Below are 24,450 nucleotides of genomic sequence, written 5' to 3' on the forward strand. Positions count from 1 at the left end.
TGTATAAAGCTTTACTCACAGAATTAGCACAAATCCTCCAATCCAACATCACACATTTTCACTGATGCTGACAATTTCTGGTACAAGCCTCTGTACTCAAGACATTCTAAATCACAGCACAACACAGCACAGCACAGCACATTATTGCTTGGAGGAGTTTAAGCTGTTGTTCTGGTGGTTTAAATGATTTGCTAGTGGGACAGGCTTGACGTATCCTCACAGGCAAAAGTTTCCTTCCCCGTCTCAGTACACTGGCTCTGTTTACTGTTTTTTTGCACCTACCCAATGCTACCGAAAAGCTTGCCTTCTCCTCAGGCTTGTGGGAGTGATGTGAGCAGCATAAGCAGCCACAGCTGCAGACACAAACAGAACCACATCAAAACTGACACCACAGCCAGTGGTTTTCACAGCAATGCCTTGAAGCTGCACTTTCTGTTTCCCCAGTGGAGATTCTCAGAACGGTCTGCTGCTAATAAGCTGCTCCCTCAACCTCTGCTTCTCCCACCCTTTGAATGACCATTGTCTTTTTTTTCTCTATACTCTTGCACTCATTCTCTCTCCTTGGCTCTCTCTTTTTCCTGGTATGTTTCCACATGCATGAATACACAGTTTTGCATTCCAGCACCTCTTATCCACCTTTCCCTGATGGTGTGTTATTGCTGCTTCTAGCCTTTAGCCTGCCAGCAACCATGAGGATTAAATGAAGGGCAATCTATTTAATAAGAAATGCATTAAATATTTCCCTATTAGTCCAACACTTCTCCCAGCAGAGCCCTACACTTGATGGGAAACACTGAAGAACTTGGTGTCTGATGCTATATATTTGTGTGTGTGTTTTATGTAGTGGCAATTATGGAATTAAAAGAGCTTTGCTTTGTATCTAGACACATATGCAGATTGATGCTTCAGAGTATGAACTTTTACTACATGACAAAATATGAAGAGTTTAAAGACTGCAAAAAGGGTGGAATTATACACCAGAAGAAATAAAAATAAATTTCCCTCAACAGGTTCGCTATCCTTCTGTTTTCTGAATAAAGCAGTGCAGGGTAATACAGCTATCTGTGTTTCACCTTATAATTAAATGAATTATTGTTCATAATTTCTGTCTGACACAATTCTCTGCTTTGCAGGATTTGGTTCATCCAGTGAGTCAGTAAGTAAAACCAAATGATTCAGTTGGACAGATCTTCACCAAAAAAAAGGAGCTGCTTTTACCATGATGTCCAATTCTCTTTTGCTATCCAGTGTGGGCATACGATGTACTTTATGTGTCTGTCTAATGGATACTTTGCACAACCTGAAACAATTTTCAAAAGGCTCTTTGTTTGTGTGTTGTAGAGGGATGCTGTTACAGCAGGGGTTATAGTGATAAAGCCTGATATACTAGGAGTCCTTATCAGGGATTTTGTCATCATAAAAGAGTCTTAAAAACAGAGTTACACTGTTACGGGATACTAATAATGACTAGGTGCTTGAGAGGTGTTTAAGGAGGGTAAGATAGAGCTGGGAAATTACTGAACAAATGCAGATTTTCAAAAGCTAAATATCAGGAACTGGTTTTATAGACAATGGTACACCTATTATAAATCTTTTGAAACAGGAGCCTGTATACAGATAAGGCAAGTGTAGAACGTGTTGAATGTGAGCCAAGAATAAACCTTGCACAAATAGCTCCAATAATGAATAAGAATATCTGCTGAAGCTTAATCTTTAGTTTATGGATATTAGCTCTGAAAATTAATTACAGAATCTCCTATTATAATCTTCTATTCTCAGATCTAAAGTGTAATTTTGTCATGTTATAGTTATTGACAAGGGCAATTGCCTGCAAGAGACAAACAATGGAGATAGTCTGCAACAGAATGGATTATGAAGAGAGAATATACACGTAAATGATATGTTTCTACATTCTGATTAAAAAAATTCATCATAAAAAGAAAACCTAATAGTTCAAGATCTAAAAATTACTCATCTATATGCTTATCTTCAAGGCTTTAAATATGTTTTTAAAAATATCTGAAGTTTTAGCTTCAGATACTATCTTTAAAAGTTATATATTTATATTAAAAAGTCGGTACTTTTTCATAGATACAGATATTTGGATATTTTGAGGACTAGGAAAACATACCATAAAAGAACTTGCTTTTATCTTGTGAGTCTTGTGAGTGCTGAATTTTAATAATCACTATCACAACTTTAGTTTGCTGCATACCAATCATATGCATTTCCCATTCTTTATTCAGTTTTACTTAAAACATCATCAATCGGAATCCAAATAATTGGGCATTTTATGCCATTTTATGGGCATAGCTCTCAACTGCGAAAGGAAAAAAATGAGGGACAGGTGCTTGGGGGACAGGTGTGAACACAGGAGTGAGATGAAACAGCCCACCCAGAACTAACAAAGTGTCCTGAAATGCTCTAAACTTATGCTGTGGCTTTCATGGGATAAGCACCTGCAATTAGCTAAGGCCCTTGGTCGTATTTCAATTCCCTGTTGAAAGTGCAGGAGATGCACAAATTTTTGTGTAGGAATGAGGGACAGTAAAGCATTTGTGTCATGAAAGCTGTCCCTCCCAGTCTAGTGGCACGAAGAGGCTGCCCCTGCTGCACTGCAGGTCCCAGTGTGAGCTGGCCTGACACAAGTTTTGGGTTGCAGTGATTCAGTTGTGCCAGCATAACTCAGATAAGGCCACCCCCAGAGCCTGCCCAGGCTCCCACAGATGTGGCCTTGCTGTTTTTGTGAGTCTGTGTTTGCTGATGACTTGGGAGGACAACACACACACAGTCTTTGGAACAGAGACCTTCACAGAGCACTGCTTGTTCAAGGATCCTCCCTGTTTCTGGGCACAGCTCTGCTAGCAAACCCTGGCTGCATTTGCAGTGCGTGCATGCATGTACAATAACAAAACCTATCTTGTAACAGTTGTATTACATAATTACTGGAGAAACTGGGGAGAAAGAAAATTTATTGGACCGTATGGAACTAGAAGGATTATAGATATTAGAAGCCATTTTAAAGGATGGTCTTTAAGATGGTTTTGTATTCACTGCTCTGCAGACCCCAGGCATGGTATCAGCACATTTAATAAGGCAGGCAGTTTTTACAGTTAGGTGATCTCCTGATAAGAAAGGTCAAAGTTACAGGGTTCACAATCCTTGAGTTTAAAAAGATTAGAAATCTAGTTCCCCTGACAGTTCCAGAAAGCATTCTCACTCTCTGCCTAACACCACAGATGGTCTTATCTCCATATAAGCCTTCCACTGATTCAGACAGAGAGCCGAACAATGCCATGTGATTAGGAAGATTGCTTCAACAATGAAGAAGGAGAAAGGTATTCCCTCAAGAATTTTGGCAGGAGGCAGTTGCAAACAGTCCAGGTATTTTGCAAGGAACTTTGTGCTTCATGCAAAAGACTTGAAAATGTCAGTACTTCCATTTCTGTAAGTCAACTAGTCAGACATTTTGAAGTTATCCATCTCTGTAATAGTTATTTTCTTTTCCCAGGAGGGTGGTGTGGTGGGGAGGAAGAGGGTCTAAAATAGCGTTTCCTTTTAAATTTGAGGAATGAGAAAGTTTGCGTGATATTCTGTGAAACATAAGGCCAAAGTGATAGATATTCCACCATGAAAATAAATAGATTAGGTGCAACTGCCCAACACAATATATATTGCCAGTTAACAGCAGCGTTAGACCATGCCAAATAAAATCATTAATCTCTTTTTAATTTGCAGCATTAGTTTGGTGTCATTATTGTTTAGAGACTGTGAAGCCCATAAATTTCCAGACATACAGTGTTTTGCTGTCCAGTCCTATGGACATGAAGTAAAATATAAATACAAACCATTTAGATCAATAGCAAAGAGATTTCACTAAGAGAAAGCAAACCAATGGCAATTTTTTAGTAGAGTTTGTGCAAAGCTAGCTGGCAAACCCAGTGTGATTTGACATCTGCAGCAGTAGTGGAGCTGGTATCAGGAAATGACCAGGTGCTTGACAGTTTCTCTTGGCTGCATCAGGTTGTCTTCCTGTAGGATGCAGCTGTTCACGTATTCTTTAGTGAAACCAGATGGAAAATTCATGTAGCTAATTGGTGCTACTGAGATGAGAGTCAAAGAAATGTTACTTTTTTTTTTTTCCACTTTGACTTCCTTTTCTTCATGCCAAGTATTAACATTCCAGACAGGGAACATTCAATTATGCAGCATTTCAAACATAAAATGTTTGTTAGTTGATGAAAAATGTCCACCAAATAAATAAAGGCTGCTGAAACAAGGACACATGCTATCTACTTTTTCAATTAGTAATAAAGTGCTTGTGGTATTTTTAAATAACTGTGGGAGCTCTGACCAAAACATTAATTATTGAGGATACCTCTGTTGGATGAAGGGAAAATAAAATTCCCAAACTAAGTTGTGAAGCAATTCTGCTTTGTAGATGAAGAGGTGCTGCTAGCAAAGCTTTGTGCAAATATGCATGATGAAGTATTTGTACAATTCTTTCTTTGTACGACACTAAGAGATTATTTTTATCTGCTGAGTTGAAAATAAGACAGATTGCTTGATTATACTTTCTGAGAAAATATGAACTTATAAAAAATTAAACTTAATAAGTATATTGTGTCTAGGCCTAATTTATAATGCCTTCCTCAGCTTAAATATGCAGTACTATTAAGAATAGTTCTAGGAATAAAATTATGTGACTTGCTTACCTTTCCATATGACTTATATACGCAAAAATATTAATACTTTTTGTTTTCTCATAATGTTTTGAGTTTTGATTTCCTATAGATTCCTAAAAGCAGAAAAATAAATTTGTGGAAAGCTTGGGACCCAAAAAAGGTTGCTAATAACAATAAAAATAACAGATTTTGTGTAAATGCTGCCTTAGCTAAAAATGCTGGCAACTGATATGAGATTTCCTTTCTTTAACAACCACTTTTAGTGTCATCAGGTTTCATGCAAAAGTCAAATATTTGTGTACTAGTTGAAATGATAAAACTGGCTTTACTAAGGCCCCGTTTTCTTCCTTGTTCAGCCAAAATAAAATTGAAGAGAATTCAAACAGAAAAGCCTTATTTTTTGTTTCCCCCTTTACTTAAGTCCAGAGAGAAAAACCAAATAGCTTAATTGTTCAACAAAGCACTTGATTAAAATATTAGCTTTACTGACATGCTGTATATTTCTTCTAATAACTGGGAATCATCATCAAAATGTTGCTTTATCTTAGAAAACACAATTCATTTACAGTGGAGGGATCTGCATTGTTCCCCTGAGAAATCTGCAGTGAAGCAACCTGAGTTTTTCTAACCTTAGTGAAAGTGTATCTCAGTGACCTCTTCCTGCCTTCCCCACCAAATATGTTGGCCATCTCTGCAGGAGAGGTGTGTAATAACAAGACAGGACGAGGCAATGAGTAGGAATTGCAGCATTGTTTTCCTAGAATTTTCTGGGAATGCAGCTATTCCTCCAAAACCTCTGCACGGCCTAGGTTTACATTACTTTGATATGTTCCTGGGAATAAAGGAGCAATTCCAACCTTATACTCCCTGGGAATGAGGGAATGGGTGCAATAAATTACAGGAAGAGCTCTAGACAAGTGTGTATCTTATTGGAGACCTCTACAGGTCTCAGAGACAGATTTAATGACCATTTTCTGCAAGTGAGAAAACCATGTGGTGTGAAAACCCTGGTGAAGGTGAAAACCCTGGTGAGCCAGCAGAACCACAGGAACAATTACCTGGTGTAAAAAGTCAGAGTGAAGTTCTCTGACAGGTTAGTACAATACTGGTATTATTGAAAGTGCTGGTGGCTTGCCAGAGTTTTAGCAGGATTTCATGCTACATCTCAAAGATTATTCAAACTTGCCTTCTCATCTTTGGATGCGAAATATCCACTTAAGATTTTTATTTATCTTTTGCAATATTTTTTAGTTTACTTTGCATAAAATTACAGAAAAGAACCTAAACAAAGCAGAACAGTTACAGAAAGGGGGGAAAAAAAGGTAACGAAAGCAGGGAATGCTGTGACAAACACACTTTGTAGAAACAGAAGGAGTCTACCCTCTCACAATGGATGGATTTCTAAGCAGAGACAGGAATCATCAATCGTGAAACAAGGACTAGTTTTTGACTAAACTTACATTAAACTGCATTAAAAAGTGAAAGTTGTCAGGGAGGGCAGACAGTCCAAGAGCACAATATTTGCTACAAGAACAGTAGTAAGTCTGCTAGCCCGTGCAGCTCCGCAATAATGCTGTGAGGATGTTACTGATATCTGACACTTTCACAAACTGGTGATGAAAAACATCAAAAAGTGTGTGAAAAACTTCCTTCCTTCCTTCCTTCCTGGAATCCTTCCTTCCTTCCTGGAATCCTTCCTTCCTGGAATCCTTCCTTCCTCCTTCTCTAGCTCCCTCCCTCCCTCCCTCCCTCCTCCCATCTTCTTTCCTTCTTTTTTCCCAGGAGAAGCAGTTTAGTAGTGCAATACCTTACTGACTGCCTCATCAACTGGCATGCTGGAAAGCAGCATATGGCACCAGACATCCTGCAGTGCAGTTTTGGACTGATGTAACTGAATGAACAGTCTGAATATAGGTCACTGTAATCAAATTCCTTTAACTTATTCATACCTTGAAATCTGCAATTGGAATTTAGAGCAGACAGTCTGCCTTATTCTTCCCACAAGGTGTATTTTACATTAAACAGTCGTTTGATAAAATGTCTGATGTCAATACACAGGGACTAGTTCAGTATGACAGATGGACACATTCACACTCACTATCTGTCCCCACTTTGCTTTGATATATTCAATAGCAAGTGGATCCACAACAGGAAAACCCAAGAATAAAGAAGTCCCTGTCTTACCAGGGCAGGTGAAAAAAGAGGAGGGAAGGCTCTGCAATCAGATACATGGTTTAGGATCTTCTCAAGTAGGGATGAAAACTGAGATAGATTTTCTATAAGCAGCAGGAATGGTGTATCCTCTCCATCATCTGGCATATTTGGGGGCAATGCAATGGCCATGCCTTTTGCAGCACCCCATCTGGAAGGTGTGCTCTCACAATTTCAATTGTATTAAGCCACTGGTTAGGATCTGGACTGTTGAAATCAGAGGGGCTTGCACATGAGACTGACAATGTTGTGTCATACTGGCAGGGGTTCCCATTCATTTCAGGAATGACCAAATGTTAGCTGTAATGTAATGCTGTAACCTTAAGCTCTTTGCAGATTCAAGCAAGAGCTGTGTGATTTTCTGAGGACTGCAATTTATATTTACACTGCTAAAGACTTTCTTAGATCTCCAAAGGCTGTCCTGGATCCCAGCATATGGTCTGTGAGACAGGAAGCACTTTTTACAGTAGGGTTTTACACAGCAGAACACCAATCTGACCAGGCTACTAGGAGGTACTTAGGCGAGCTGATAGAATTTCCTCAGTGCATGCAGTCAACAGCATAATTTGCAAACTATTTTTTTAATCTATTTTTTCAAAGAGGAATAGATTATTTTGTATTGTTATTAGGTCTGAAGGAGAAGTAGGACTACATCTGAAAAGCAAAGCTTTGGAAAATCACATCTATTTTCAGAGCAGTAATGCCTCGACTGCTTGAGATCTTCTGCGGACTATTTAACAAATGAAGCTCAGTCATAAAACTTCATATGCTCCTGCTCAAAGGAAGGTATGCTTACACACACCTCTGAGATGATTTTCATCCAGTTTACTTTTAGCGCTAGGGGAAGGTATTACAGGGTGGATTACTGCTGTAATAAGGTTTTCTTATGGAGATTTAGAAATGAATGTGCTTTATTGAAATATTTGTTAATGGTTTTCTCACATTGAATGTTGTGCATCACATTAATGATTTAGGTTTTTTATGCTACACATATATTTTTAAATCTTAAACTTTAATGGACACTCAGTCTCAAAGGTCAGTTTAATCTGAAATTGAACTTTCAGGACCAGCTTGTATGCCACTCATTACTATTGAAGAATATGAGATTAATGTGAAAAAATACATATCTTTCTTCTTGTACAACTGTAATGTTTCCAGGACTGATCTCACAACAACTATTAACTATTTAGAAAGCATGAGCCCACAGTGTGAAAAGGGAACTTCCAAGCTGTTGAGGGATAAATCATTTCACCCTGTATCTTGCACTGCATCTGCAGTTCCTGAAATGAAGCATCTTCAAGGTTGCTTGAGGAGACTCTTACAAGGGCATTAGTTTGAAGTAGGTAGGTGAACATGAAGTAATTTGTGTTTTATAGGTCTTCATCACATCTAATGCATGCACACAGCATTATAATAATATAGTGAGAAAAACAATTACACAATGGCTGGTAATTCCAAAGGTGGTGCAATCAATTGCTCTACAGCTATGACATTTTTAGCACATTCCTCTCACACTGTGCGTGGACATATGAATACCTCCACATTTGATGGATTACTAGGGGCTTTTAATTGAAAAACATTGTTAACCCCCCACATCTCTTTATTAAGGAGTTATCATCATGAAACATGACAGAGTTTCCTGTCTTACAGTTTTCTATAGCTAAGAATACTTTAGCATTTATTTTGGAGTTAGGGACAGATGCCATGTTTGCTAAGATGACTATTCTTGAATCTTCCCAAACACGTGTTGCTGAGCAAATGGAGTTTATGAATTCTAGAGCAGCGTATAATGGTAACTTTGGTGATTTCACATGCTCCCATCCTGGGGGCCAACCCCATTTTTCATCTGTTTTACTGAATACTCTCCATTTTAAAAGGAAAGAGTTTTTTCTTTGGCATGTACTATGCAGTACTAGGTGAAGTAGAGATCTTGTGGATCTATGTGGTTTAAAAATTTCTTGCATGCTTATCTATACTTGACAACCACAATGGTCCTTTGAAGGTTCTGTGTTTCTAAACAAAACTGAAATGGACATCTTTGATACCCTAAGGTGGGAAATCGTTACAAGTTCCTTCCTGCTCACATAATGAGGCCTGTGTCTGCTGTTTGACATGCTTATTATGAAACTGTCATCTTGTGGGGTGAGGCAGAGCTGCATGAATGCTTAAATGAAACTAGAACAGTCCAGATGCTTTTCTGTGTGTCAGCTTTCTCTCTTAACTTCAAACCTTTGTCCAACTTCAGTCTGAACTCCTGAACTGAACATTTCTCCTAGGTTTCTGAAGATGTTCAAGTTCCTTGCCCATTCCCACCTTTGGCCTAATTCACGAAGACCTTGTTTTTCCTCATGTCAGAGCAGGCCTAACTTATTTGGAAAAATGGAACAAAGATATTGCACACCATCACCTCTTTTCTTTTGGTTTTCAAGTTGGTTTTTTTCCCCATTTGATATTTGAATTTTACAAAGGATATGACAGAAGAATACACCAAGTAACATGAACTTTAAGCATTAGGACCCGTGAAAATGCATTTCAGCTATATCCAGCCACACAACCAAACTTGCAAATGTTTGTCCCAGTAGAAATCTTCTTTGTGAGGATCTCATTTAATATTTTACTCTTTTGCTCATCTGCAAAGAGAGTGCCCAGATCTAACTGCAGACTTGCTGGTCTAAGAGACCCTGTGGATCTTCTCACAAAGCCACAGACACACTTAAAAATTAAACCATTTCTGAGAGAAAATTATAGTCCATATCATTATATCATTGCAAGTTACTAATGCAGAAGCTCTCATGAAAAAAATATGAACTCTCTTTTTTCACTTTTAGAATTAAAACCTATATTTAAAACTAGAAAGTGATTAGTCATCAGAAACAGTATGCCAATACATAGTCTGGTTTGCTTTTTTATAGTGTTTGACAGCTTTTCTTAAAAGTCTATCAGATTGATCATCTTTTTCATTCTGGAAAAACACAGCTGCTTTCCCACCTTTGAACGCACCCAGTATTTGACAGGTAGTGGGAATCCACGTCTTTGAAGAGGCTTTTACAGTCCTTGTCTGAGGCAAAGGTAAATGCCAGTTCCTCTGCAGAATTGTTCCTTATCCTAGTCAGCTTGTCCCTTTTCCCCCAAAAGTGTCTTGCAGCTGCCAAATGTACCTACCTTCACTTCGAGACCTTTAAGACCACCTGAGGAGAGCTGCAGAGATTAAGAGATTTGCAGTCCTGTCCCTGAGAGCTGCCAGCCTGACTGAGGTATTGGCATGTGCTGATGTGTCACCTGTCTTCTTGCTCATCCACGGCAGACTGTTGCTTGACTGGCTACAAACTAGCAATGTTCCTTCTAGCTCAGGCTGCACAAGCTCTGGTTCTTCTAAAGGCAACCTGTGTTCTGAAGGCTGCCATCACACCCTTGTGTTGATGCCAGCCAAGCAAAGAATAAGACTCTAAAGTAAGTTCAGCTGTTTGCAGGGTCCAGTTGCATCTGTATATCAAAAAATAATAAGCTTTTTATATCTGGAAGTCAAAAGACATTAAAATTAGAGTCCATGAACAGGGAGAGATGGATGGCTGCACCTGGACATGTAGCATAACACCTTTTGTATCTCTGTTTCCCTTGGTTTGAACAGGATAGATTTTACTTGGCAGTGCAACTGAACCCTAAAAATGCTGTTTGTTTGATTTTAAACACTGGAGAAGGCACCTTCATAGAACTGGAGTTCAGTACAGAGGGGCTGTTCCATTTTGGGGTAATGTATTCCCTATTATACTTATTGTTCTGCATTTATTCTATTGCCTGGTACTGTAATACACTGCTCTCAGTATGCTAATGGGATTTCATGGGGCTGCCATCACCAGCTTGATTTGTAACAGGAAGCCAGAACAATAAGGGCTTTGAGAAGAATAATATGAGAAATACATGCCTCTGTAGAAGGGCATCAATACAAAATGAAAAACAACACTGTCTTCCATTGCTTGTTACTGCCATCTCATTTCCACCAGTAAATAACTAGTGCATTTCTCTCCACAATGAACACCAACAAAAGGAAGACAAGCTTTACCAACAATGGGCATACTATAGGAGGGGACAGAGAGGGCAACATTCCTCTCAGGCATTCAGTTTAGTCACCTGTGATTCCTCACTGCTCCCAAGATCACTGTGTTTAAAGAAGCACCTTAAAATTTTACTTCACTGACAACCTGCAACTTTCTGTCACAAAATTCACATTGGGTTAACTAAGGTTCTGGCAATTTAGGAATAGGTTCTGATTTATGGACTCATGAACAGCTTTTAGTGAAGGTGTTTTGGCTACTGCTGTAGCTCAAATGATAATCTGCATTTGGTGCAGATTACACAGCAGAGTGCACAACTGTGCTGTTACTTCAGAGCATACAGCCAGCAGCAAAGTAAGGTGGCCTAGGAAATGGTTTCCTAATTTTCAGTGGGCATACACTACCATGACATAACTTGGTCCAAAGCTACTTGCTGTTTTCTAAGTCACGTAATGTTCTTGCATTTATTTGGAAATTCAATGAACTAAAAGAAAATAGGTATTTTTACTGTTTTCTGCCTTATCTATTTGCATTTCAATTATGTTGTTATTTCAGTGCTAAAAACTACAGCAGGGGATGGAGAGAAAAATTGGGACAATGATTAATATGAGGTTATTTCCCTTGTCAAAGCCCAACTTAACCTTTCAGGAGCATTTGGCAGGCCGCACATCAAGTGCCACCTGAAATACAAAAACAAAACCAGCTGGTATGGCATGCATGCAGAGGCAGTGCAGAATGTATTATATGGCCCAAAGGTTGCCAGGAAAAGGTTGCATTAATATGCAGAAAGCAAGAGTACCCCAGAACAGTTCCTCAAAAATTTAAATAGCCCTGGAGTCTTTTACTTTCCCTTCCTCCTTGGAGTGCTACAGCTTTGGGGTGATGAAAAAAAATGTCTGTGGTGCAAACCAATTGTTCTGGACCACAGCTGCTCCTGCTTATGTCCCTCCCCAGCAATTCTCATGCTCTGTTATCTGCAGGTCGTGTGCTAGGCACTGCTCCAAAAGCACTTTTGCAGCACTATTTTTATGATAGTACTTTTATATTACTTGGGAATTTCTTATGCCATCCTTCTGTGTGCTGACTTTGGGAAGCTCAAGGAGCCAGGCATTAGCAAGAAGCAGCAGCTGTATCTGGTACATACCCTCCTCGTGTCCATATGTCCAGCAGCATCAGAATTTATTGACCCAAGACACACAGCCCACAGGCTAGCTCTGGTTTGCCAGAAGGAGGGTCTGACTGTGGCAAGTGCAACATCATTTCTGGACAGTGCCTGTGTGTTAGTATATTAGCATGTAAATAAATAAAAAAATAATGAATAACTGGGAGAATGTTTCTGCCTCCTGTCACAATGAAGAATACTGAAAAGCTGCTGTGGGTCTATGTGTTATTTCTGGTAACAATACAGTGTATTGAGGTGTCTCAATTCTTATGTACTCTAGACAAGTGTGCATGGTAGCAATTCCTGTAATCTGCTGTAGTAGTTCTGCTATGAAAATAATAACAAAGTAGCTACTTGATGATGTATTTCTTCACTTAAGTCTGATAGAGGGGCTCCAAATTGATTTAAGTGTGACTTGCTGAAACTGTATTAAAATCTAAACCCATTAAAATATTATCAACAGATATGCCTTGCAGGAATTTTACTTAATGAACAAAACCATGGCTTAGAGATGACTTTTTCCAAAAGAGTGATTTTATCTCATCTCTCCCTTGTCAGTCTCCTCGAATCGAGACTCCAATGAATGTATGAACAAATAATTCAAATCTGTGACTGTGTCATTGTTCTCCTCTGTAGCTCTGCTATTTGTCCCTTTTCTGCATGACTGTGCAGATGTGCTTGACAGCTGACTGCCACAAACTTAGGAAACTTCACTGATTTGGCAAAGGTGTATACAAGAGATGACAAATTTTGATGGCAGAACCAAGGGGAGTGGGACAGTAACCATGGAGTTACCTGTGCAGAACTGCAGAAGAACTTTGTGGGACTATGTACTTGGGGACTAAAAGTATAGATGAAATTTAACAAAATAAATACAGACTGATGTACACAGGACATCAGGAAAGGAGACTTTGCTCTCCTTTCCCCTCGAGTTCATAGGGAAAATATAAAATAAATGGTCAGAGCTGACTACTGTCAGGGTAGGGTCTGGACTTGGACTTCAGTTTATAACAGAAAGTTTCATGACAAAATCTACTTAGTGATCAAAAAAGCATGCTAACTTTGGAAAGTATTAGGAAAGGATGCAGAGAAAATAATTTTACTGTCATGTAAATCTGTAGTGGGTCTATTTTCTTTTGCTTTCAGAAAGTTTGTCATAGGTTTAGAGAATATCCAGAAAAGGGCAAGTCAGGACAATCAGAGGAGATGAATCTTGCATACACTATAGGTAATTACACGGTGGAAATTCTTCACCACAGGTTCCTGTGAAACCTGACATTTCCCACCTAACATTTCATTTCATTTTTTAATGAAAATTAAACAAACTAATGGAAGGTGAATACCTGAAGCCTTCTAAATTGTGAAAAATCACTTCTCACTCAGGAGCCCTACAAGCTGCAAATTCTGTGAACCCAGAAAAGATTTAGGAGGGCACAAAGTTGACAGAAAGGCGTAACTTTCTGCTTCTCTGGTTGTAGTAAGGTTTTGAAAGTGTATAGGAACAGACATAAGACTGAGATTCAAACTGGACATAAATCACTGATAGTGTTTGAGGTTCTTTAGACAAGAGTTGCTCTAAGTGACAAAAGTTGATTGAATATTGTGGTTATAGTTTGGAATTATGGATCTTGTGTGTAATCTAAGTGTTTCTCTTTGAAAATATTAAGTAGTCCCAAGCAATTTAGCTTTTCAAATGCTTGTCTTTAAATGGGGGGGAAAAGTACACAATGAAGAAAGAATAAACATGTTGAAAGAAAGATTTTTGGGCTGGATTTAGTTTGTTTGTTGTGTGGTTTTTGCTGATTTTTTTTTTTTAACTATTCACAGCTAAAATGAACTCAAGGTTGTGTTAATTTTGCTGTCTTGTACTTGCACTTGCAGGGAGTTTTGGTTTTCTGCCAATTTGTTTCCAAGTGATTTTTGGCCAGAAAGTATTAATAAATAGAGCTCTAGTAATTGCATGTTCTTTTATTCTTTTTTTAACTATGTATTCATGGGTAAGTTATTTTTAATCTACTAATAATTATGTAGCTTCTATTTTCCACTGTATATAATATTTTCCTTTAAGCCTGCAAAATTTTTAATACTGAGATCCTGAAAATAATAATAATAATTTGCATAAAACTGAGGGGACAGTTTAAGAATTCTGTCAATGAAGAACACTTTTTCCTCCCTTCTATTTTTTTTTCTTTTTGAGGAACAAAGCCTATATGTGCCTATCCTGACATTGACCCTTTCTTCAGTGAGCATTTATTAATGGACATCCCCAATTTTGGAAGGACAATGGCTACAACATCACCAAGACATCAGAGGTTACATTTGTCCTAGAGTTCCTGATATGTTTGAGTATGAATATAAAGCATAAAATCTAATAAGAACATGTCATAGTCTCTACTTTGCTTTTTTAAAATCTTTTGTTTAAAAGGTCAAATATCTGCAAAAATCAGTGATTCTATCTATTAGTTCATCCTAACTGAAAGATCCAATTATCTGTGTCAAGATGAAAGCATGAACTACACCAAATAAAGGGCTTTCATGGCTAAAGTAGAACTAGAGTGGAGCTACGCCATGAAAATGTAAGACTGAGGTCTGTAGATACTGTCTTTCAATTTCAGCCCTGGGCATATCTTTCTTTGACTTAGAAGTCTTAAAAGAGCTCTGAATCGGAAATCCTTTTGCAGCTCTCAGTGCTGAGCTCCGAATCTCTGCCTTATATGATGCACAGCTCCCACCTATGTGCTACCCTCCAAATATACGTGACTACTTGTTGTCAGGATCAAATTCTCATCTAAATGCTGATGTGGTCAATTCGTTTGTCTCAAGAGAGAAAGGAGCAGCCAGCACTCACTGGATAACAAAAGCACTCAGTCAACTTGTGGGAGACTTGGGTTCAGTCCTTCTCACAGCCTGAGAAAGCCTGCATGTAATTTCCCACTCCTGTGTGTCCAAAGCAAGAAAGAAGAATGATGATTGTCCTCATTGTCTTCCAGACTTCTAGTCAAGAGAAAGGAAACAGCAAGTTGCAACAGCAGAGCTCTGTGCTTGGTGAAAGCACAGGGTCCCTGTCTCTGCACAGCACCACGTCACCTCTTTGATATCTGAAGCATTCAGCACTGGAATTACTCTGTTGTGCTGCGGTGAGAAAGTTTCCACGCTGTTACAAGGAGCAGGAAACAAGAAGTTGCAGGGAGGGCAGGACGTCTTCATCCCTCATTGCCTCCCAACAAAGCACAAGTACAGTTTCACCTGCTCACTGAAGCCAGGCTCAGAGCTGGAGCATGGGCAGGCGCCTGCCTGCAGCCCAGGCATGGGGTGTCACAGAGACTCCCTAATCGCTTGCTCAATTTACTAGATGTCCAGACTGTCCTCCCAAGGCAGAATATATGGGGCAGAAAGCACCTAATTCAAAACTGTAGATCCCACCCCAGATGCCTGCATGTTTCATACCGTTTATTACATCTAATGGACTTATTACTGATTACTGGCCCATATGTTACTCGACATATTGTATAAACTTATGTTTTCTGAAAGCTCTCATATGAAATGCAATTTTATAGCCGAAGTTTTACCAGCCTGCTCTGCTGTGTGGTCAGTGTGTTGTCACTGTTGGATGTGCATCACAAATGTATAGTATTTTTTTTATAATTATCAAAATTACTTTACATATAAATTTTAATGAAAATGAACTAAAAATAGAAAGATACAGCTGCTAGTCTGTGGTCATCTTGTGTGCCATAGTGCAGCAACCATGTCTATAATCAACCAAACAGCTCATTTACACCACAAGAGTTTGGTGAAATTGCATTTTTAAAGGATACAGGTTATTCAGATCTATGGATTTGGCCCTTCTTTTGCTATTGTTTAAAAGAATTGAACTCAATTGACATAAATAGGTGTAAAAACAGTAAGTTCATATATATCAGCACGTGCCAATGAATATATTAGACCTAACACATGAGTAAGATACAAGACTGAGTTACTATGTCTATTATGCATTATGATAGATGATTTTATGTATGGTTGTTTAAAAGGTAAAATAATGTTCTACCTCATGAAATCTGAAACTTTTTCTGTTACTGCATTTTACTGGAGTAAACTGGTTGAGCCAGTGTCTGAGTTTGTATGTGATCAATTTTCCTCATGTGAATTATACTTGGTTCAGTGTGTTAAGTGAGGGTAGTGAGCTGTGGCCCTCTAGGAAGTAATTCACACCAGGTACTAGGATAGTTTGCAGGGAAGCTGTGCTCACTTTGCATAAACTTCAGAGCACGTTCTCTTCAGTGCCACCTGGATCCTGCAAGAATGATGCCCAGGACAGCTATCACCTACATCTCCTTCTGTGCAGCTCTTCTTACAGAGGAATACTCTGAAGGCATACTAAAGGCTGGGAGAAGTAAGTATAAGGGATGGCTGGAAAGCCATTTTCTCTTCATATCCTGTGTATCAGAAAGTGTCCCAGGTTACAGACAAAAGGAAACACCAGGTTACCTCTTTTTTGGGCTGGGGTTGTGGGGCTGTACTTGGTAAGAAGACAACCTTTGACATACCTAAAGTAAACTGGAATTAGAGAAGCTGCAGACTGTGCAGATATGTCATTGTCAATATGTCCCTCTTAGTTTCAAGGATATGAGAAGTACCACTTTAAGAGATAATGCCCAGTAATTTAACACTCTTCCCTATATTTATTTCTTTAAATAATAAAAGGCCAGAAGAGGAATTGCCTGTTCCACACTAGTGTAAAAATCAGATATTGGTTTTGGCTATAGCTCCTTTCATCCTTATGAAATGCCCAGCAAATAACTATTTCTGGATGTAGTATGTCTGGAAAATGTTGACTCCATTGATTCAGTGCATGTGTGCATCTGCACAATCAGCACAAAACACTGGTGCATCACTGTTCCAGGAACAATCTCCCAAAGCATGTCCTGATACCACTGTGCCTTACTTTGGCTTTTTTGGTTTTTAGGGGTATGAATCTGTATTCTTCTAATAATACTAAATATATTGGTACAGAAGCATTAGAGAGAATTTTGTGATTTGGAGCTATAATGACAACACTAAATATGACAAAATGAAATCTGCACTTTGATGCTTTCAAAGTTTGTGCATTGAAAAAGTTGGTTCTAAAAGGCCGGTGACTCTGGCAGAGGAAGGTTCTTCTTTACAGAGAACATTCTTCTTTACAGAGTAGCTGTGCAGGGTCTATTGCTTGTGTCACACTTGACTGGCATCTTACTATTTGAGGTAGTTGCTAATACAAGAGAAGGTAAATTTGTATGAGGGTATGTCCTTTAACATTACTCCCTCTGTGGTGAGTTCACCTTGACTGGCCTGTCAGCTGTCCACCAATGTTCTAGTCTGCTCTATCACAGGGAGACAGGGGAAGAATATATGGTGAAGGTGAAAAGCACATGAGTGGAGCTAAGGACAGGGTGGTCACTTACTAATTACTGTCAGAAGCAAAACAGATTCCACTTGGAGAAATTAATGTAATATATCACCAATTATAACAGACTAATACAGTGAGAAAAAATAATAAAACTCATAACCCTTTCTCCTACCCTTCTTCCTAGGTTCAGTTTCTCTCCTACTTTTTCTACCTCCTCCCTTCTACAAGTGTGGGAGGGGTGAGGAGCAGGGGTTGTGGTCAGCTCATAGTGCTTCATCTCTGCCCCTTCCTCCTCACTCTCTTCCCCATGCGGTCCCTGCCATGGGACACAGTCCTTCACAAAGTGCTCCAGAGCAGGTCTTTCCTACAGGGTGTGGTTCTCCAAGAGTTTCTCCAGTATGGCTTCTTACAATGGGCTGCAGCCATTCAGGAATGCCTGGTCCCCTGCAGAGTCACATCTGCCAAAAAACCCAATCTTTTGTGAGCTGCAGCCTCCTCCAGGGCACACCCACCTGCTGCAACTTGGGTTTCTTCAGGGGCTGCAGGGGAATCTCTGCTCCACTGTAGACCTCCATGGGTTGCAGGGGTAGAGATTTACTTATATATAAATACATATATATATTTATAATGATTTTAGAACAAATTTGTTTGCAATGGAAAAGACATATTTTGATAGCCATTTTTGCTATTGTCTAAGAAATCTAGCAATAGGAAAGTGTAAAAGTAAGGAAAGTGAAATAAAATTGAGTACAAAAGTAAGAAAAGTACATATGGAAAAGAAACAGAAATAAAGGATTAGAGTTGGAAGATACACAGTCATCCATTAATCCAGTGAGGAGACTTGATTGTTTCAATTTTGATATCCATTGGGTAAAGTGATGGTTTCAGTCCTAATGTGTCTGGGGTGGAGGAAGTGTCTGAAACACAGAATTCAATACATTAATGAATATATTCAGGTGGGAATGCTCAGGTACCTCCCTCAGGGGAGTTTAACAGTGTTGCAACATTGTGCATCTGTTACAACACTGTGGATCAGTCCTCTGGTGGAAGGCCTCAGAAAAGGGTCTGGGGGTGCTTGGGGGGGTCTTTGATGCTTTGTGACATCTCCTAAGACATGGCAGCTGCCTGTCACGTCAGCGTGGCTGAGCCAGTTATGCCTCATCAGAAGGGATGAAAACCCCAGGCTGTGTGAATTTCACATCCCGATAAATCACCCAGGAGGCAGTTTTACACCAGAGCCTGTTTGCTAAGGGAGGGCACTGGCATGGTAAAATGCACTATGCTATCTCCACAGGATCTACATCTTTTCCCCCATGTGTCTCACAACCCTTCTAGCTGCTAAGCAGAGCTTGGTTTGTCACGGTGCTCCTCTGTGGATGCTCGCCCCTCGCACCTGGGCTGTCCTTGCACGGATCAGAAGTTTCACGGCACCCCCAAAACCACTGCTGGCTGGGGGCTGCAAACCTCAGCAAAGCACCCATTGTTTGAGTCACTGAGCCTTGACATTCCAGTCTCTCACACACCCCTGTGGGCCACCTGCTAACAAAACCTCACCAGGTAATAACCCCGATGGACTCTAAATACATCATGGAGGTGAAAAGGAGTACATCAGTAGAAAGCCATGCATTAAAACTGAAGGATGGCCACTTTTTCTATAACTGTGGCTGTCATTTTGCATTTGTCTGTGATGATCCAGCCTTGACAGAAACCTTTTTCTACACGGAAATTCAGATTTCACATTTTCCTCAGAGGACTAAAGAGTACGCCTGACACATTTTACCACTTTGTGTCACACAGCAGATTATGTTATGGGAAATATTTGCAATAAATATTCTAAATCATGCCAAAAGAAATGGTCTGTAATTTATTATCCATTCTAGGAGCAATGCTGTCCCTCCACCACAAAGAATTTCCTCACAGACCACATTTTATGCATATATTCAGCATATAATGTGTATTTCATATTAGATTTTAAGTCTATCTACCAATGCATGTGCAGGCTCATGTTTTCTCCTCGTCCTCTTTAAAACAGTGAATATATGATATACAGGTTCCAAGGCTCAAATCAAGCTCCTACAAGAACTACAGAAAAACTTGTTTTCCGACTATCATGTCACTGTCATACTTACTACCTTCCTAAAGTCTCCTAGTTGTCATGAATTACCAAATGAACTCATAATGCAGAAAGCTTAGCAATTGACTGTTGGCTCAATTAATCTGAATATTTGATTCAGATTCCTTCCTGTTCTGCAGTTCCTGAACTTTTAATGCACCATTTCTTACTTGTACAGAAAGTTTTAATATCTCTCAAATGAGACTCTTGGTGGCATTTTACCATTTGTGTGTTTTCCCTCCCACCCCACACACAGTTTTCCTGTGGGCAGTCCAGGTGATTTTTTTCCCTGCTGAATGACACACACCACAGAAGTGGAATGATCTGAAACATGTGTTCAGTTATAACAATTTCAGGAGCAGTAATGGTACTGTACTACTTCAAGCCTGGTTTCTGCCAGTATTTTCCCTGACTTAATTGCATGAAGTGGTGATATGCTGGTGTTTTCTCCTACAGGTAACATTATACTCAGGTATAAAGATAATTTATACACCTTTAGCTTATTGTTATTGTCTTACAGGGCCAGGTTCTGTGGGTTTACATACTTTTATATCAAGCTGACTGCATCAGTCCTTGAGGCCTACGTTGCACTTTAATGGTATGGTTAAACACAACAACTTTTGTGTGTAGACAAACCCTCAGGGCTCAGACAGATGCTAAGTTTACTGCACAGTAACCAATCATATATATGCACTTTGTCTGTCCCAAATGTGTGGTAAAATATAAGTGCTTACAACTCTCTTGCTGAGTCTCTCTTTTTTCTCACTTTAGCCAGTACTTAACATGTGATAAACTTCTGTACAAGTGAAAAACCAAGTCAGACTGAATCTAAAATATATAGGAGGTCACTTTTAAAAAGCTGAGGAGGACAGAAGTTCCATGGGACAGAACTGATCCATTTAAAAGCCAATACCAGAGAAAAATAACTGAAAGTTTCCTTTAAAATGAATTTACTGACTTTCTCCTCCTGTAAATGACTTAAAGCCCTGGGTGTGGGATGCACAACAGCTGAAGCATTAGGATGCTGTATGAGACACATCCTCACCTACACTTTTGTTTTTGTGTGTTTTTTATTTGTGCTTAGGCTTACATGGAGAGACAAATCCTTTTCCCCCAACTTTTTGTCCTCCCTCCCCTCCACCCCCCAAATGTAGATCATCAAAGCAATTTTAAAATCAATGGAAACTCTGAAAATGAGCCAGCACCTAGTCCTTCACGATTACTGTGATGTGCTGATGCTGCTCACTGTGAGTTAAAACTGACAGCACAACATTTTGCACAATCTAGAGTTTAGTCATCTTAATGCGGGAATGATAAAGTAAAGCAATACAATCGTCTTACAGGTCAGCCTGTGATGATAGATTTGGCTAAACCCCATCTGAGTGCTGGGGGTGGCATACCAGACAGACAGGTCAGGTGTAACCTTGCCTACCCTTTGCAGACTGAAGAGGTAACCTGCACAATGGGGAAGGACCTCCTGACAGAGTTTTGTAGCAGGGAGCAGGATAAGTGAGCAGCAGTTGTAGCACTAATGGCCTCTGAAACTTAGAATGGTCCTAATAGACCAGTGATTTGGATAAATAAAGTTTCCTGCTGGTAGAAACCTGCCCTTAGGCTGGTGTCAGGACAAGTCTACTACTGCAGAACCTGACCATACCTTCTCTAGCCAGCCAAGTGTTATGTCAGCCTTTCTTAAAATTAACCAGAAATGGGCTTAGAACAAAAGATACTTCCACAAAAGTATTGTTTTTACAGTGTCTCACTCTGTCTTATGTTCTGATTTCTGCTTAAAGCCTTCTTCCCCAGCCGTCACTGTCTTGCCCTGTGACTGAGCTTAATGCAAACAGTGAAGATAATTACTATCACTTGCAATGAAGCCAGAACTGTGAGCTGCAGGGTTTTGTTTGTTGGTTTTTTTTTTTTTTTTTTTTGGTATCTACTCACCAAGCCTGTTCCACGTATTCTAGGAGGATCCTTTGATAGAATATATTAAGAGATGATGACAGTCTCAAACTGAGATTACATGGCAAAAAAGTAATGGCACATCTTCAACATCCTGGGCTCACTGCTACTGTGGATTCCCAGTATACAATGCAGAAATTTCTAGCCAGAGTTTTCAATCAGTTGAGCCTATTTTTAAAGCATTTTAATTTTTCTTCTGTGTTCTTCTTTATATTTATACATTCAGACATTCTGAGGTACTAAAGCTTTAATACATATTCATATGACAACTGCAAACATTATGATGTCTTGTTTAGAAATTGAAAAATGCCATTTTGAGGCTGAATTATCAGTATTACTCAGAAAATTACTTGATGATGTTATCTGAGGCTGACACATCATAGTTGTTATTTTTGCTGAGACGCAAGTTTGCTTAATAGTGGCATTCAGTACTTCATTTTTTTCTTAAATATCAGGGAGCAGTTTCTTGCTACTGAGTGGAATAAAGACAGTAGGGTAAATATGATAAAAATGCAAATATGAAAGAGATATCTATTGGTTATGTGTACAAGCCTGCACAGCTGAAACCAAATATCAAAATAATTTCTAGCCTATCAGACACATACTTTGTGATGGAGAAAGAAAGAAGTCTCACACGAGATTAGACTCTTACACAGACCACTTGATGTCTTGACAATTGTTTTGTGTCAACATCAGTGCTGAAGCTGAAATGCATTGGTATCAAATGCATAGAAGCCTCTAGAGTTTGTACAAGAATAAAATCTGATCATTCTCATATGAGCCTAAATGACTTCAGGCAGGATTGTCAGATATGGGAATAGGAATGAATTAATATTCAAAATTACACAGGGGCATATGGGGATTATTTTGCAATAAAAATCATTTCAATTTATTAAAAAATTATAAGCATGAGAAACATTCCAGACTAATGATGATCATTACCGGGAAAAAAATGTGGCTGTTGATTTAGAATGAAATAATTTATGTGTAGTATATATTTACTTAGTCTTAATCAACATCACAGTAAAATAAATCATTATTAAATATTTAGATGAAAGCTTGAGGTCATGGAGGGCTCCGTTATATTCCCTTTCAAGAACTCAAGGCACAAACAGGGCAAATGACGGCAGACACAGTCATGCGCTGCTTCCCTTCTCCCCTCCCCTTCCCACATGTCAGTATGTCCCTGGGGGACCCTTCCCACAGAGAAGCAGCGTGGCAGGGGCTCTGGCATCTCCTCCCCGACTGCCGTGACCTCCAGGCCAGGTGGCAGCGCCCAACCGAGCATCCCCTGCCCCACCTCAGGTACCCCTCGCTTCTGGGGTTGCTGGGGAAGGAAGAGTTCGTCTGAGGTTTAGCAGCAGAAGAGACAAAAGGTATTTGCAAAAACTGGGAAGACTTCCCCTGATATTGAAGGTAGGGAAAGTCTTTTTTTGCTAGTTTTGGTCTTTCAGTGATTATAGAAAGCACAAGCCTGAGGGTGGTAGGAGCAAGAAAACATCCCGCTGTGGAATTATATAGGATAAAAATAAGGGCTTGAATCTGAAACCACGGCTCCTTTTGCCTCCTCTCATACCTCCCACAGAGAAATGGCCAAGTGCAGTAAGCAGAGTGAGTGTATCAGCTATTGCCACCAGAGAGCTGCCAGATGTCTGCTTCGCAATTGGAAAACAAGGGGAAAAAAAAACAACCCAGCCCAGAGAAGGGGGTGGGGTGGTGGAATCTGATAGTATCAGAACCCAAGGAAAATTAGCTAATGTGTACCTCGGAACAAGAAATCCTCCCTTCCTCACAATTACTCAAAATCTTGGCTTGCCATTGAGAATGTATTTTAGAGCCTGGCATAATTAAATGTAAAGCAGGAGCCAAAAGGGAAAAAAGCAAACCATTGAAGAGTTAAGAGACTAAAACCATTCTTCATTTACATACTTTGCCATAATTTCAGCAAGTTTAGCCAAATTGCATCAGGCCAAATTGATACTGATATTAAGCAGCAGCAACTCTACTGGCTTAAGAAGTAATTCTGGACATGCTCTATAAAACTGAGCTCAGAATTTGGCCCAGTGTTTGAAGAGTACTTTGATCATACGTAAGTTTCCTGGTATTACAGGAGTGGAATTTGCCGAAAAGCTTGTGACTGACCACCTTTCAGACTGCTGTCCTGTAGGGAGGAGCTGTTTGTTCAGCAAGCACAGCTGGACTTCACCCCGGCTTTTCTCCTGTCTGGTGGCTGTCAGACCAGCACCAGGAGCACAGAGCGACCTCACTTCACGTCCACATTGTGTTTTAATTTTATCTCACTGGCTCCCAAGTTAGTGCAGGAACTTGGAAGGCAGTGCAGTGCAGTGCATCTGCATCCAATCCTGACACTTTGGCTGGGAGAGGGAGGAAGGAGGCTGGGCTCCCTCCTCTATCTGCCAGCCAAGAACTCCCCAGGGCTGCAAGAAGCCTTCAGTCTGTTCTGAGTTCTGCATTTAGCAAAGAGGGCTTGGCGGAGAGGAAACCCAGAGAAACTGCAGGTTTTCTCTGAGTCTGACCCCAGTTTTGGTTTCATAAATCTGATGTCAAAGCCAGCCAGCACTTTATCAGTGCTTGGCCATGATATTTGGATGCTCCTATGAAACTCCAACTCCAATTTAAAAGCACATTTAAAAGCCTACTACCTCCTGCAAGATAGAAGCCTAACATTTCACACAGATGTGTTTAAAAGTCTCACTGGACTGAATTCAAGGGATACTATGAAGAACTGCATTCTTTAGATCCTGGTGCTGAAAAGGTTTAAAAAAAATCTTAACCAAATACTTTGCAATGTGAAAGATTTGCTGTTCACCCACTGATGGTTATAACAGCTGAGAGTTAAAATGAAAGTTTACTAC

At 39.6% G+C, this 24,450-nt stretch overlaps 2 long non-coding RNA genes across 3 annotated transcripts in view; one reads left to right on the top strand and one right to left on the bottom strand.

Annotated features, from left to right (window-relative positions):
• The window catches only part of LOC148219726 (uncharacterized), a 75,994-nt gene that overhangs the window by 17,083 nt on the left and 34,461 nt on the right, over window positions 1–24,450 (top strand). Inside the window, exon 1 of one of the 2 annotated variants that reach the window (XR_015799649.1) lies at window positions 22,799–22,990. The exons of the other annotated variant lie outside the window; for it this stretch is intronic. This is a non-coding gene — a long non-coding RNA (uncharacterized LOC148219726). Of the gene's footprint in view, window positions 1–22,798; window positions 22,991–24,450 lie in introns of those variants that run through there. 2 annotated transcript variants of the gene reach the window in all.
• The window catches only part of LOC148219727 (uncharacterized), a 177,967-nt gene that overhangs the window by 14,042 nt on the left and 139,475 nt on the right, over window positions 1–24,450 (bottom strand). The gene's annotated exons all lie outside the window — the stretch shown is intronic.

This window comes from Sturnus vulgaris, chromosome Z, assembly GCF_052056855.1.
Source record: "Sturnus vulgaris isolate bStuVul1 chromosome Z, bStuVul1.hap1, whole genome shotgun sequence".
Lineage (NCBI taxonomy): Eukaryota > Metazoa > Chordata > Aves > Passeriformes > Sturnidae > Sturnus > Sturnus vulgaris.